Genomic DNA, 13,197 nt, shown 5'->3' with positions numbered 1-13,197 from the left:
CGCGCCAGAACGCTTAACTTCATGGTTATGATTGGGCGAGAGCAGTGCCGCGTGTTGTCCATCGCCGCCCGCTCCACACGTACTCGAGGGATATAAGAATAAACATCCCACTCAATGTCGGGTGCGATCATACCAGCACTAATGCACCGGATCCCATCAGAACTCCGAAGTTAAGCGTGCTTGGGCGAAGAGCAGTACTAGGATGGGTGACCCCCTGGGAAGTCCTCGTGTTGCACCCCTTTTTCGTGTTTTTCTATTTTTGATTACTTGTTGACAGACGATTTTCGGCTCAAATCATCTGAATCTCGATCGGGACCAGATAAGACATGTGAAATGAAAGTAGCTCGGGCACTGCCGGATTTGGACAAAATTGTAGGCTAATTTGATTGTAAACGGGCAAACGGACGAGACTCATTACTACGCAATGAGCTGACGAGATTTTAGCCGAATTCCTTCTCTAAGACCCTCTAATTTGCGATTTACCGCTTCTGTTAAGCTTTCGTTTCCTCGAGAAATCCGCTTAGGAAGTTCGAAATTCGATTCCGGTTCCATTTTATCGTATCCCAGGCATAATAATAGCTTTACATTCGTTATTTCCTTCTTCTTATTTTTTTTCTATTTTCTGGGAACATTTATCGATTTTTGTTGTCGTGAGCCGGTTCTGTGCGGAAGGGTATGACGCAGATTACTCCGGAGACGGTTAACTCATTAAAAACAATTATTTCGACTGTTTTATCCATAATTTACGTAAACGGTCGCGACACGAGGTCTTCCCAGGGAGGTCACCCATCCTAGCTCTGCCATCGCGCCAGAACGCTTAACTTCATGGTTATGATTGGGCGAGAGCAGTGCCGCGTGTTGTCCATCGCCGCCCGCTCCACACGTACTCGAGGGATATAAGAATAAACATCCCACTCAATGTCGGGTGCGATCATACCAGCACTAATGCACCGGATCCCATCAGAACTCCGAAGTTAAGCGTGCTTGGGCGAAAGCGCAGTACTAGGATGGGTGACCCCCTGGGAAGTCCTCGTGTTGCACCCCTTTTCGTGTTTTTCTATTTTTGATTACTTGTTGACAGACGATTTTCGGCTCAAATCATCTGAATCTCGATCGAGACCAGATAAGACATGTGAAATGAAAGTAGCTCGGGCACTGCCGGATTTGGACAAAATTGTAGGCTAATTTGATTGTAAACGGGCAAACGGACGAGACTCATTACTACGCAATGAGCTGACGAGATTTTAGCCGAATTCCTTCTCTAAGACCCTCTAATTTGCGATTTACCGCTTCTGTTAAGCTTTCGTTTCCTCGAGAAATCCGCTTAGAAGTTCGAAATTCGATTCCGGTTCCATTTTATCGTATCCCAAGCATAATAATAGCTTTACATTCGTTATTTCCTTCTTCTTATTTTTTTTTCTATTTTCTGGGAACATTTATCGATTTTTGTTGTCGTGAGCCGGTTCTGTGCGGAAGGGTATGACGCAGATTACTCCGGAGACGGTTAACTCATTAAAAACAATTATTTCGACTGTTTTATCCATAATTTACGTAAACGGTCGCGACACGAGGTCTTCCCAGGGAGGTCACCCATCCTAGCTCTGCCATCGCGCCAGAACGCTTAACTTCATGGTTATGATTGGGCGAGAGCAGTGCCGCGTGTTGTCCATCGCCGCCCGCTCCACACGTACTCGAGGGATATAAGAATAAACATCCCACTCAATGTCGGGTGCGATCATACCAGCACTAATGCACCGGATCCCATCAGAACTCCGAAGTTAAGCGTGCTTGGGCGAAGCGCAGTACTAGGATGGGTGACCCCCTGGGAAGTCCTCGTGTTGCACCCCTTTTCGTGTTTTTCTATTTTTGATTACTTGTTGACAGACGATTTTCGGCTCAAATCATCTGAATCTCGATCGGGACCAGATAAGACATGTGAAATGAAAGTAGCTCGGGCACTGCCGGATTTGGACAAAATTGTAGGCTAATTTGATTGTAAACGGGCAAACGGACGAGACTCATTACTACGCAATGAGCTGACGAGATTTTAGCCGAATTCCTTCTCTAAGACCCTCTAATTTGCGATTTACCGCTTCTGTTAAGCTTTCGTTTCCTCGAGAAATCCGCTTAGGAAGTTCGAAATTCGATTCCGGTTCCATTTTATCGTATCCCAAGCATAATAATAGCTTTACATTCGTTATTTCCTTCTTCTTATTTTTTTTTCTATTTTCTGGGAACATTTATCGATTTTTGTTGTCGTGAGCCGGTTCTGTGCGGAAGGGTATGACGCAGATTACTCCGGAGACGGTTAACTCATTAAAAACAATTATTTCGACTGTTTTATCCATAATTTACGTAAACGGTCGCGACACGAGGTCTTCCCAGGGAGGTCACCCATCCTAGCTCTGCCATCGCGCCAGAACGCTTAACTTCATGGTTATGATTGGGCGAGAGCAGTGCCGCGTGTTGTCCATCGCCGCCCGCTCCACACGTACTCGAGGGATATAAGAATAAACATCCCACTCAATGTCGGGTGCGATCATACCAGCACTAATGCACCGGATCCCATCAGAACTCCGAAGTTAAGCGTGCTTGGGCGAGAGCAAGTACTAGGATGGGTGACCCCCTGGGAAGTCCTCGTGTTGCACCCCTTTTCGTGTTTTTCTATTTTTGATTACTTGTTGACAGACGATTTTCGGCTCAAATCATCTGAATCTCGATCGAGACCAGATAAGACATGTGAAATGAAAGTAGCTCGGGCACTGCCGGATTTGGACAAAATTGTAGGCTAATTTGATTGTAAACGGGCAAACGGACGAGACTCATTACTACGCAATGAGCTGACGAGATTTTAGCCGAATTCCTTCTCTAAGACCCTCTAATTTGCGATTTACCGCTTCTGTTCAGCTTTCGTTTCCTCGAGAAATCCGCCTAGGAAGTTCGAAATTCTATTCCGGTTCCATTTTATCGTATCCCAGGCATAATAATAGCTTTACATTCGTTATTTCCTTCTTCTTATTTTTTTTCTATTTTCTGGGAACATTTATCGATTTTTGTTGTCGTGAGCCGGTTCTGTGCGGAAGGATATGACGCAGATTACTCCGGAGACGGTTAACTCATTAAAAACAATTATTTCGACTCTTTTATCCATAATTTACGTAAACGGTCGCGACACGAGGTCTTCCCAGGGAGGTCACCCATCCTAACTCTGCCATCGCGCCAGAACGCTTAACTTCATGGTTATGATTGGGCGAGAGCAGTGCCGCGTGTTGTCCATCGCCGCCCGCTCCACACGTCTTCAAAGGATATAAGAATAAACATCCCACTCAATGTCGGGTGCGATCATACCAGCACTAATGCACCGGATCCCATCAGAACTCCGAAGTTAAGCGTGTTTGGGCGAAAGCGCAGTACTAGGATGGGTGACCCCCTGGGAAGTCCTCGTCTTGCACCCCTTTTCGTGTTTTTCTATTTTTGATTACTTGTTGACAGACGATTTTCGGCTCAAATCATCTGAATCTCGATCGAGACTAGATAAGACATGTGAAATGAAAGTAGCTCGGGCAATGCCGGATTTGGACAAAATTGTAGGCTAATTTGATTGTAAACGGGCAAACGGACGAGACTCATTACTATGCAATGAGCAGACGAGATTTTAGCCGAATTCCTTCTCTAAGACCCTCTAATTTGCGATTTACCGCTTCTGTTAAGCTTTTCTTTCCTCGAGAAATCCGCTTAGGAAGTTCGAAATTCGATTCCGGTTCCATTTTATCGTATCCCAAGCATAATAATAGCTTTACATTCGTTATTTCCTTCTTCTTATTTTTTTTTCTATTTTCTGGGAACATTTATCGATTTTTGTTGTCGTGAGCCGGTTCTGTGCGGAAGGGTATGACGCAGATTACTCCGGAGACGGTTAACTCATTAAAAACAATTATTTCGACTGTTTTATCCATAATTTACGTAAACGATCGCGACACGAGGTCTTCCCAGGGAGGTCACCCATCCTAGCTCTGCCATCGCGCCAGAACGCTTAACTTCATGGTTATGATTGGGCGAGAGCAGTGCCGCGTGTTGTCCATCGCCGCCCGCTCCACACGTACTCGAGGGATATAAGAATAAACATCCCACTCAATGTCAGGTGCGATCATACCAGCACTAATGCACCGGATCCCATCAGAACTCCGAAGTTAAGCGTGCTTGGGCGAGAGCAGTACTAGGATGGGTGACCCCCTGGGAAGTCCTCGTGTTGCACCCTTTTCGTGTTTTTCTATTTTTGATTACTTGTTGACAGACGATTTTCGGCTCAAATCATCTGAATCTCGATCGGGACCTAGATAAGACATGTGAAATGAAAGTAGCTCGGGCACTGCCGGATTTGGACAAAATTGTAGGCTAATTTGATTGTAAACGGGCAAACGGACGAGACTCATTACTACGCAATGAGCTGACGAGATTTTAGCCGAATTCCTTCTCTAAGACCCTCTAATTTGCGATTTACCGCTTCTGTTAAGCTTTCGTTTCCTCGAGAAATCCGCTTAGGAAGTTCGAAATTCGATTTCGGTTCCATTTTATCGTATCCCAAGCATAATAATAGCTTTACATTCGTTATTTCCTTCTTCTTATTTTTTTTTCTATTTTCTGGGAACATTTATCGATTTTTGTTGTCGTGAGCCGGTTCTGTGCGGAAGGGTATGACGCAGATTACTCCGGAGACGGTTAACTCATTAAAAACAATTATTTCGACTGTTTTATCTATAATTTACGTAAACGGTCGCGACACGAGGTCTTCCCAGGGAGGTCACCCATCCTACCTCTGCCATCGCGCCAGAAAGCTTAACTTCATGGTTATGATTGGGCGAGAGCAGTGACGCGTGTTGTCCATCGCCGCCCGCTCCACACGTACTCGAGGGATATAAGAATAAACATCCCACTCAATGTCGGGTGCGATCATACCAGCACTAATGCACCGGATCCCATCAGAACTCCGAAGTTAAGCGTGCTTGGGCGAAAGCGCAGTACTAGGATCGGTGACCCCCTGGGAAGTCCTCGTGTTGCACCCCTTTTCGTGTTTTTCTATTTTTGATTACTTGTTGACGGACGATTTTCTGCTCAAATCATCTGAATCTCTATCGGGACCAAATAAGACATGTGAAATCAGCGTAGCTCGGGTATTGCCTGATTTGGACAAAATTGTAGGCTAATTTTATTGTAAACGGGCAAACGGACGAGACTCATTACTATGCAATGAGCTGACGAGATTTTAGCCGAATTCCTTCTCTAAGACCCTCTAATTTGCGATTTACCGCTTCTGTTAAGCTTTCGTTTCCTCGAGAAATCCGCTTAGGAAGTTTGAAATTCGATTCCGGTTCCATTTTATCGTATCCCAAACATAATAATTGCTTTACATTCGTTATTTCCTTCTTCTTAGTTTTTTTTTCTATTTTCTGGGAACATTTATCGATTTTGTTGTCGTGAGCCGGTTCTGTAAGGAAGGGTATGACGCAGATTACTACGGAGACGGTTAACTCATTAAAAACAATTATTTCGACTGTTTTATCCATAATTTACGTAAACGATCGCGACACGAGGTCTTCCCAGGGAGGTCACCCATCCTAGCTCTATCATCGCGCCAGAACGCTTAACTTCATGGTTCTGATTGGGCGAGAACAGTGCCGCGTGTTGTCCATCGCCGCTTGCTCCACCCGTACTCGAGGGATATAAGAATAAACATTCCACTCAATGACAGTTGCGATCATACCAGCACTAATGCACCGGATCCCATCAGAACTCCGAAGTTTAGCGTGCTTAGGCGAGAACAGTACTAGGATGGGTGATCTCCTAGGAAGTCTTCGTGTTGCACCCTTTTTCGTGTTTTTCTATTTTTTATTACTTGTTGACAGACGATTTTCGGCTCAAATCATCTGAATCTCTATCGGGACTAGATAAGACATGTGAAAGAAAGTAGCTCGGGCAATGCCGGATTTGGACAAAATTGTAGGCCAATTTTATTGTAAACGGGCAAACGGACGAGACTCATTACTACGCAATGAGCTGACGAAATTTTAGCTGAATTCCTTCTCTTTGACCCTCTAATTTGCGATTTAACGCTCCTGTTAAGCTTTCGTTTCCTCAAGAAATCCGCTTAGAAAGTTCGAAATTCGATTCCGGTTCCATTTTATCGTATCCCAAGCATAATAATAGCTTTACATTCGTTATTTCCTTCTTCTTATTTTTTTTTTAATTTTCTGGGAACATTTATCGATTTTTGTTGTCGTGAGCCGGTTCTGTGCGGAAGGGTATGACGCAGATTACTCCGGAGACGGTCAACTCATTAAAAACAATTATTTCGACTGTTTTATCTATAATTTACGTAAACGGTCGCGACACGAGGTCTTCCCAGGGAGGTCACCCATCCTACCTCTGCCATCGCGCCAGAACGCTTAACTTCATGGTTATGATTGGGCGAGAGCAGTGACGCGTGTTGTCCATCGCCGCCCGCTCCACACGTACTCGAGGGATATAAAAATAAACATCCCACTCAATGTCGGGTGCGATCATACCAGCACTAATGCACCGGATCCCATCAGAACTCCGAAGTTAAGCGTGCTTGGGCGAAAGCGCAGTACTAGGATCGGTGACCCTCTGGGAAGTCCTCGTGTTGCACCCCTTTTCGTGTTTTTCTATTTTTGATTACTTGTTGACGGACGATTTTCTGCTCAAATCATCTGAATCTCTATCGGGACCAAATAAGACATGTGAAATCAGCGTAGCTCGGGTATTGCCTGATTTGGACAAAATTGTAGGCTAATTTTATTGTAAACGGGCAAACGGACGAGACTCATTACTATGCAATGAGCTGACGAGATTTTAGCCGAATTCCTTCTCTAAGACCCTCTAATTTGCGATTTACCGCTTCTGTTAAGCTTTCGTTTCCTCGAGAAATCCGCTTAGGAAGTTTGAAATTCGATTCCGGTTCCATTTTATCGTATCCCAAACATAATAATTGCTTTACATTCGTTATTTCCTTCTTCTTAGTTTTTTTTTCTATTTTCTGGGAACATTTATTCATTTTTGTTGTCGTGAGCCGGTTCTGTGTTGAAGGGTATGACGCAGATTACTACGGAGACGGTCAACTCATTAAAAACAATATTTCGACTGTTTTATCCATAATTTACGTAAACGATCGCGACACGAGGTCTTCCCAGGGAGGTCACCCATCCTAGCTCTATCATCGCGCCAGAACGCTTAACTTCATGGTACTGATTGGGCGAGAACAGTGCCGCGTGTTGTCCATCGCCGCTTGCTCCACCCGTACTCGAGGGATATAAGAATAAACATCCCACCCAATGTCGGGTGCGATCATACCAGCACTAATGCACCGGATCCCATCAGAACTCTGAAGTTAAGCGTGCTTGGGCGAGAGCAGTTCTAGGATGGGTGACCCCCTGCGACGTCCTCGTGTTGCACCCCTTTTCGTGTTTTTCTATTTCTGATTACTTGTTTACAGACGAGTTTCGGCTCAAATCATCTGAATCTCGATCGGGACCAGATAAGACATGTGAAATGAAAGTAGCTCGGGCACTGCCGGATTTGGACAAAATTGTAGGCTAATTTGATTGTAAACGGACAAACTGACGAGACTTATTGCTACGCAGTGACCTGACGAGATTTTAGCCGATTTCCGTCTCTAAGACCCTCTAATTTGCGATTTATTGCTTCTGTTAAGCTTTCGTTTCCTCGAGAAATCCGGTTAGGAAGTTCGAAATTCGATTCCGGTTCCATTTTATCGTATCCGAGGCATAATAATAGCTTTATATTCGTTATTTCCTTCTTCTTATTTTTTTCTATTTTCTGGGAACATTTATCGATTTTTGTTGTCGTGAGCCGGTTCTGTGCGGAAGGGTATGACGCAGATTACTCCGGAGACGGTTAACTCATTAAAAACAATTATTTCCACTGTTTTATCCATAATTTACGTAAACAGTCGCGATACGAGGTCTTCCCAGGGAGGTCACCCATCCTAGCTCTATCATCGCGCCCGAACGCTTAACTTCCTGGTTATGATTGGGCGAGAGCAGTGCCGCGTGTTGTCCATCGCTGCCCGCTCCACACGTACTCGAGGGATATAAGAATAAACATCCCACTAGAGCTGACGAGATTTTAGCCGAATTTCTTCTCTAACACCGTCTAATTTGCGATTTACCGCTTCTGTTAAGCTTTTGTTTCCTCGAGAAATCCGCTTAGGAAGTTCGAAATTCGATTCCGGTTCCATTTTATCGTATCCCAGGCATAATAACAGCTTTACATTCGTTATTTCCTTCTTCTTATTTTTTTTTCTATTTTCTAGGAACATTTATTCATTTTTGTTGTCATGAGCCGGTTCTGTGTGGAAGGGTATGACGCAGATTACTCCGGAGAAGGTCAACTCATTAAAAACAATATTTCGACTGTTTTATCCATAATTTACGTAAACGGTCGCGACACGAGGTCTTCACAGGGAGGTCACGCATCCTAGCTCTGTCATCGCGCCAGAACGCTTAACTTCATGGTTATGATTGGGCGAGAGCAGTGCCGCGTGTTGTCCATCGCCGCCCGCTCCACACGTACTCGAGGGATATAAGAATAAACATCCCACTCAATGTCGGGTGCGATCATACCAGCACTAATGCACCGGATCCCATCAGAACTCCAAAGTTAAGCGTGCTTGGGCGAAAGCGCAGTACTAGGATGGGTGACCCCCTGGGAAGTCCTCGTGTTGCACCCCTTTTCGTGTTTTTCTATTTTTGATTACTTGTTGACAGACGATTTTCGGCTCAAATCATCTGAATCTCGATTGGGACCAGATAAAACATGTGAAATGAAAGTAGCTCGGGCACTGCCGGATTTGGACAAAATTGTAGGCTAATTTGATTGTAAACGGGCAAGCGGACGAGACTCATTACTACGCAATGAGCTGACGAGATTTTAGCCGAATTTCTTCTCTAAGACCCTCTAATTTGCGATTTACCGCTTCTGTTAAGCTTTCGTTTCCTCGAGAAATCCGCTTAGGAAGTTCGAAATTCGATTCTGTTCCATTTTATCGTATCCCAGGCATAATAACAGCTTTACATTCGTTATTTCCTTCTTCTTATTTTTTTTTCTATTTTCTGGGAACATTTATCGATTTTTGTTGTTGTGAGCCGGTTCTGTGCGGAAGGGTATGACGCAGATTACTTCGGAGACGGTTAACTCATTAAAAACAATTATTTCGACTGTTTTATCCATAATTTACGTAAACGGTCGCGACACGAGGTCTTCCCGGGGAGGTCACCCATCCTAGCTCTGCCATCGCGCCAGAACGCTTAACTTCATGGTTATGATTGGGCGAGAGCAGTGCCGCGTGTTGTCCATCGCCGCCCGCTCCACACGTACTCGAGGGATATAAGAATAAACATCCCACTCAATGTCGGGTGCGATCATACCAGCACTAATGCACCGGATCCCATCAGAACTCCGAAGTTAAGCGTGCTTGGGCGAAAGCGCAGTACTAGGATCGGTGACCACCTGGGAAGTCCTCGTGTTGCACCCCTTTTCGTGTTTTTCTATTTTTGATTACTTGTTGACGGACGATTTTCTGCTCAAATCATCTGAATCTCGATCGGGACCAAATAAGACATGTGAAATCACTGTAGCTCGGGTACTGCCTGATTTGGACAAAATTGTAGGCTAATTTTATTGTAAACGGGCAAACGGACGAGACTCATTACTCCGCAAAGTGCTCGCGAGATTTTAGCTAAATTTCTTCTCTAAGACCCTCTAATTTGCGATTTACCGCTTCTGTTAATGTTCCGTTTCCTCGAGAAATCAGTTCAGGAAGTTCGAAATTCGATTCTGGATCCATTTTATCGTATCTCAGGAATAATAATAGCTTTGCATTCTTGGAAGTCCTCGTGTTGCACCCCTTTTCGTGTTTTTCTATTTTTGATTACTTGTTGACAAACGATTTTCGGCTCAAATCATCTGAATCTCGATCGGGACCAGATAAAACATGTGAAATGAAAGTAGCTCGGGCACTGCCGGATTTTGACAAAATTGTAGGCTAATTTGATTGTAAACGGGCAAGCGGACGAGACTCATTACTACGCAATGAGTTTACGAGATTTTAGCCGAATTTCTTCTCTAAGACCCTCTAATTTGCGATTTACCGCTTCTGTTAAGATTTCGTTTCCTCGAGAAATCCGCTTAGGAAGTTCGAAATTCGATTTCGGTTCCATTTTATCGTATTCCTGGCATAATAACAGCTTTACATTCGTTATTTCCTTCTTCTTATTTTTTTTTCTATTTTCTGGGAACATTTATCGATTTTTGTTGTCGTGAGCCGGTTCTGTGCGGAAGGTTATGACGCAGATTACTCCGGAGACGGTTAACTCATTAAAAACAATAATTTCGACTGTTTTATCCATAATTTACGTAAACAATCGCGACACGAGGTTTTCCCAGGGTGGTTACCCATCCTAGCTCTGCCATCGCGCCAGAACGCTTAACTTCATGGTTATGATTGGGCGAGAGTAGTGCCGCGTGTTGTCCTTCGCCGCCCGCTCCACACGTACTCGAGGGATATAAGAATAAACATCCCACTCAATGTCGGGTGCAATCATACCAGCACTAATGCACTGGATCCCATCAGAACTTTGAAGTTAAGGTGCTTGGGCGAGAGCAGTACTAGGATGGGTGACCCCTGGGAAGTCCTCGTGTTGCACCCCTTTTCGTGTTTTTCTATTTTTGATTACTTGTTTACTGACGATTTTCGGCTCAAATAATCTGAATCTCGATCGGGACTAGATAAGACATGTGAAATCAACGTGGCTCGGGCACTGCCGGATTTGGACAAAATTGTAGGCTAATTTGATTGTAAACGGGCAAACGGACGAGACTCATTACTACGCAATGAGCTGACGAGATTTTAGCCGAATTCCTTCTCTAAGACCCTCTAATTTGCGATTTACCGCTTCTGTTCAGCTTTCGTTTCCTCGAGAAATCCGCCTAGGAAGTTCAAAATTCGATTCCGATTTTATTTTATCGTAGCCCAGGCATAATAATAGCTTTACATTCGTTATTTCCTTCTTCTTATTTTTTTTTCTATTTTCTGGGAACATTTATCGATTTTTGTTGTCGTGAGCCGGTTCTGTGCGGAAGGGTATGACGCAGATTACTCCGGAGACTGTTAACTCATTAAAAACAATTATTTCGACTGTTTTATCCATAATTTACGTAAACGGTCGCGACACAAGGTCTTCCCAGGGAGGTCACCCATCCTACCTCTGCCATCGCGCCAGAACGCTTAACTTCGTGGTTATGATTGGGCGAGAGCAGTGCCGCGTGTTGTCCATCGCCGCCCGCTCCACACGTCTTCGAGGGATATAAGAATAAACATCCCACTCAATGTCGGGTGCGATCATACCAGCACTAATGCACAGGATCCCATCAGAACTCCGAAGTTAAGCGTGCTTGGGCGAAAGCGCAGTACTAGGATGGGTGACCCCCTGGGAATTCCTCGTGTTGCACCCCTTTTCGTGTTTTTCTATTTTTGATTACTTGTTGACAGACAATTTTCGGCTCAAATCATCTGAATCTCGATCGAGACCAGATAAGACATGTGAAATGAAAGTAGCTCGGGCAATGCTGGATTTGGACAAAATTGTAGGCTAATTTGATTGTAAACGGGCAAACGGACGAGACTCATTACTACGCAATGAGCTGACGAGATTTTAGCCGAATTCCTTCTCTAAGACCCTCTAATTTGCGATTTACCGCTTCTGTTAAGCTTTCGTTTCCTCGAGAAATCCGCTTAGGAAGTTTGAAATTCGGTTCCGGTTCCATTTTATCGTATCCTAAACATAATAATTGCTTTACATTCGTTATTTCCTTCTTCTTATTTTTTTTTCTATTTTCTGGGAACATTTATCGATTTTTGTTGTCGTGAGCCGGTTCTGTGCGGAAGGGTATGACGCAGATTACTTCGGAGACGGTTAACTCATTAAAAAAAATTATTTCGACTGTTTTATCCATAATTTACGTAAACGGTTGCGACACGAGGTCTTCCCAAGGAGGTCACCCATCCTAGCTCTGCCATCACGCCAGAAAGCTTAACTTCATGGTTCTGATTGGGAGAGAACAGTGCCGCGTGTTGTCAATCGCCGCTTGCTCCACCTTTACTCGAGGGATAAAAGAATAAACATCCCACTAAATGACGGGTGCGATCATACGAGCACTAATGCACCGGATCCCATCAAAACTCGGAGGTTAAGCGTGCTTCTGCGAGAGTAGTAGTATGATGGGTGACCCCCTGGGAAGTCCTTGTGTTGCACCCTTTTTCGTGTTTTTCTATTTTTGATTACTTGTTGACAGACGATTTTCGGCTCAAATCAACTGAATCTCGATCGGGACCAGATAAGACATGTGAAATGAAAGTAGCTCGGGCACTGCCGGATTTGGATAAAATTGTAGGCTAATTTGATTGTAAACGGGCAAACGGACGAGACTCATTACTACGCAATGAGCTGACGAGATTTTAGCCGAATTCCTTCCCTAAGACCCTTTAATTTGCGATTCTGTTAAGCTTTCGTTTCCTCGAGAAATCCGCTTAGGAAGTTCGAAATTCGATTCTTGTTCCATTTTATCGTATCCCATGCATAATAATTGCTTTACATTCGTTATTTCCTTCTTCTTATTTTTAATCTATTTTCTGGGAACATTTATCGATTTTTGTTGTCGTGAGCCGGTTCTGTGCGGAAGGGTATGACGCAGATTACTCGGGAGACGGTTAACTCATTAAAAACAATTATTTCGACTGTTTTATCCATAATTTACGTAAACGGTAGCGAAACTAAGTCTTCCCAAGGAGGTCACCCATCCTAGCTCTGCCATCGCGCCAGAACGCTTAACTTCATGGTTATGATTGGGCGAGAGCAGGGCCGCGTGTTGTCCATCGCCGCCCGCTCCACACGTACTCGAGAGATATAAGAATAAACATCCCACTCAATGCCGGGTGCGATCATACCAGCACTAATGCACCGGATCCCATCAGAACTCTGAAGTTAAGCGTGCATGGGCGAGAGCGCAGTACTAGGATGGGTGCCCCCCTGGGAAGTCTATGTGATGCACCTCTTTTCGTGTTTTTCTATTTTTGATTACTTGTTGACAGACGATTTTCGG

General features: G+C 44.3%; 16 non-coding genes across 16 annotated transcripts; all 16 read left to right on the top strand.

The window, feature by feature from the left end:
• Positions 1 to 119: 119 nt before the first annotated feature.
• Positions 120 to 239, top strand: LOC142513123 (5S ribosomal RNA). The gene has a single exon (XR_012809085.1). It is a non-coding gene; the product is annotated as a 5S ribosomal RNA (ribosomal RNA).
• A 684-nt stretch (positions 240 to 923) lies between these two features.
• On the top strand, positions 924 to 1,044 carry LOC142514353 (5S ribosomal RNA). Its single transcript, XR_012810249.1, has one exon. It is a non-coding gene; the product is annotated as a 5S ribosomal RNA (ribosomal RNA).
• Positions 1,045 to 1,727: 683 nt separating this feature from the next.
• LOC142513908 (5S ribosomal RNA) lies at positions 1,728 to 1,847 on the top strand. Its single transcript, XR_012809831.1, has one exon. It is a non-coding gene; the product is annotated as a 5S ribosomal RNA (ribosomal RNA).
• Positions 1,848 to 2,531: 684 nt separating this feature from the next.
• LOC142509331 (5S ribosomal RNA) lies at positions 2,532 to 2,651 on the top strand. The gene has a single exon (XR_012807510.1). It is a non-coding gene; the product is annotated as a 5S ribosomal RNA (ribosomal RNA).
• Positions 2,652 to 3,334: 683 nt separating this feature from the next.
• On the top strand, positions 3,335 to 3,455 carry LOC142517323 (5S ribosomal RNA). The gene has a single exon (XR_012813075.1). It is a non-coding gene; the product is annotated as a 5S ribosomal RNA (ribosomal RNA).
• Positions 3,456 to 4,139: 684 nt separating this feature from the next.
• Positions 4,140 to 4,258, top strand: LOC142508573 (5S ribosomal RNA). The gene has a single exon (XR_012806780.1). It is a non-coding gene; the product is annotated as a 5S ribosomal RNA (ribosomal RNA).
• A 684-nt stretch (positions 4,259 to 4,942) lies between these two features.
• LOC142517584 (5S ribosomal RNA) lies at positions 4,943 to 5,063 on the top strand. Its single transcript, XR_012813323.1, has one exon. It is a non-coding gene; the product is annotated as a 5S ribosomal RNA (ribosomal RNA).
• A 684-nt stretch (positions 5,064 to 5,747) lies between these two features.
• LOC142509483 (5S ribosomal RNA) lies at positions 5,748 to 5,866 on the top strand. Its single transcript, XR_012807654.1, has one exon. It is a non-coding gene; the product is annotated as a 5S ribosomal RNA (ribosomal RNA).
• Positions 5,867 to 6,549: 683 nt separating this feature from the next.
• On the top strand, positions 6,550 to 6,670 carry LOC142506819 (5S ribosomal RNA). The gene has a single exon (XR_012805096.1). It is a non-coding gene; the product is annotated as a 5S ribosomal RNA (ribosomal RNA).
• Positions 6,671 to 7,354: 684 nt separating this feature from the next.
• On the top strand, positions 7,355 to 7,473 carry LOC142516532 (5S ribosomal RNA). The gene has a single exon (XR_012812322.1). It is a non-coding gene; the product is annotated as a 5S ribosomal RNA (ribosomal RNA).
• A 1,173-nt stretch (positions 7,474 to 8,646) lies between these two features.
• Positions 8,647 to 8,767, top strand: LOC142515740 (5S ribosomal RNA). Its single transcript, XR_012811569.1, has one exon. It is a non-coding gene; the product is annotated as a 5S ribosomal RNA (ribosomal RNA).
• Positions 8,768 to 9,450: 683 nt separating this feature from the next.
• Positions 9,451 to 9,571, top strand: LOC142517373 (5S ribosomal RNA). Its single transcript, XR_012813122.1, has one exon. It is a non-coding gene; the product is annotated as a 5S ribosomal RNA (ribosomal RNA).
• A 1,057-nt stretch (positions 9,572 to 10,628) lies between these two features.
• On the top strand, positions 10,629 to 10,745 carry LOC142508109 (5S ribosomal RNA). The gene has a single exon (XR_012806339.1). It is a non-coding gene; the product is annotated as a 5S ribosomal RNA (ribosomal RNA).
• Positions 10,746 to 11,429: 684 nt separating this feature from the next.
• On the top strand, positions 11,430 to 11,550 carry LOC142516400 (5S ribosomal RNA). Its single transcript, XR_012812196.1, has one exon. It is a non-coding gene; the product is annotated as a 5S ribosomal RNA (ribosomal RNA).
• A 684-nt stretch (positions 11,551 to 12,234) lies between these two features.
• LOC142510009 (5S ribosomal RNA) lies at positions 12,235 to 12,353 on the top strand. The gene has a single exon (XR_012808150.1). It is a non-coding gene; the product is annotated as a 5S ribosomal RNA (ribosomal RNA).
• Positions 12,354 to 13,028: 675 nt separating this feature from the next.
• LOC142509685 (5S ribosomal RNA) lies at positions 13,029 to 13,149 on the top strand. The gene has a single exon (XR_012807846.1). It is a non-coding gene; the product is annotated as a 5S ribosomal RNA (ribosomal RNA).
• Positions 13,150 to 13,197: the final 48 nt, after the last annotated feature.

This window comes from Primulina tabacum, chromosome 10 (assembly GCF_025594145.1).
Source record: "Primulina tabacum isolate GXHZ01 chromosome 10, ASM2559414v2, whole genome shotgun sequence".
NCBI lineage: Eukaryota > Viridiplantae > Streptophyta > Magnoliopsida > Lamiales > Gesneriaceae > Primulina > Primulina tabacum.
This window is presented reverse-complemented; position numbering and strand designations above follow the sequence as displayed.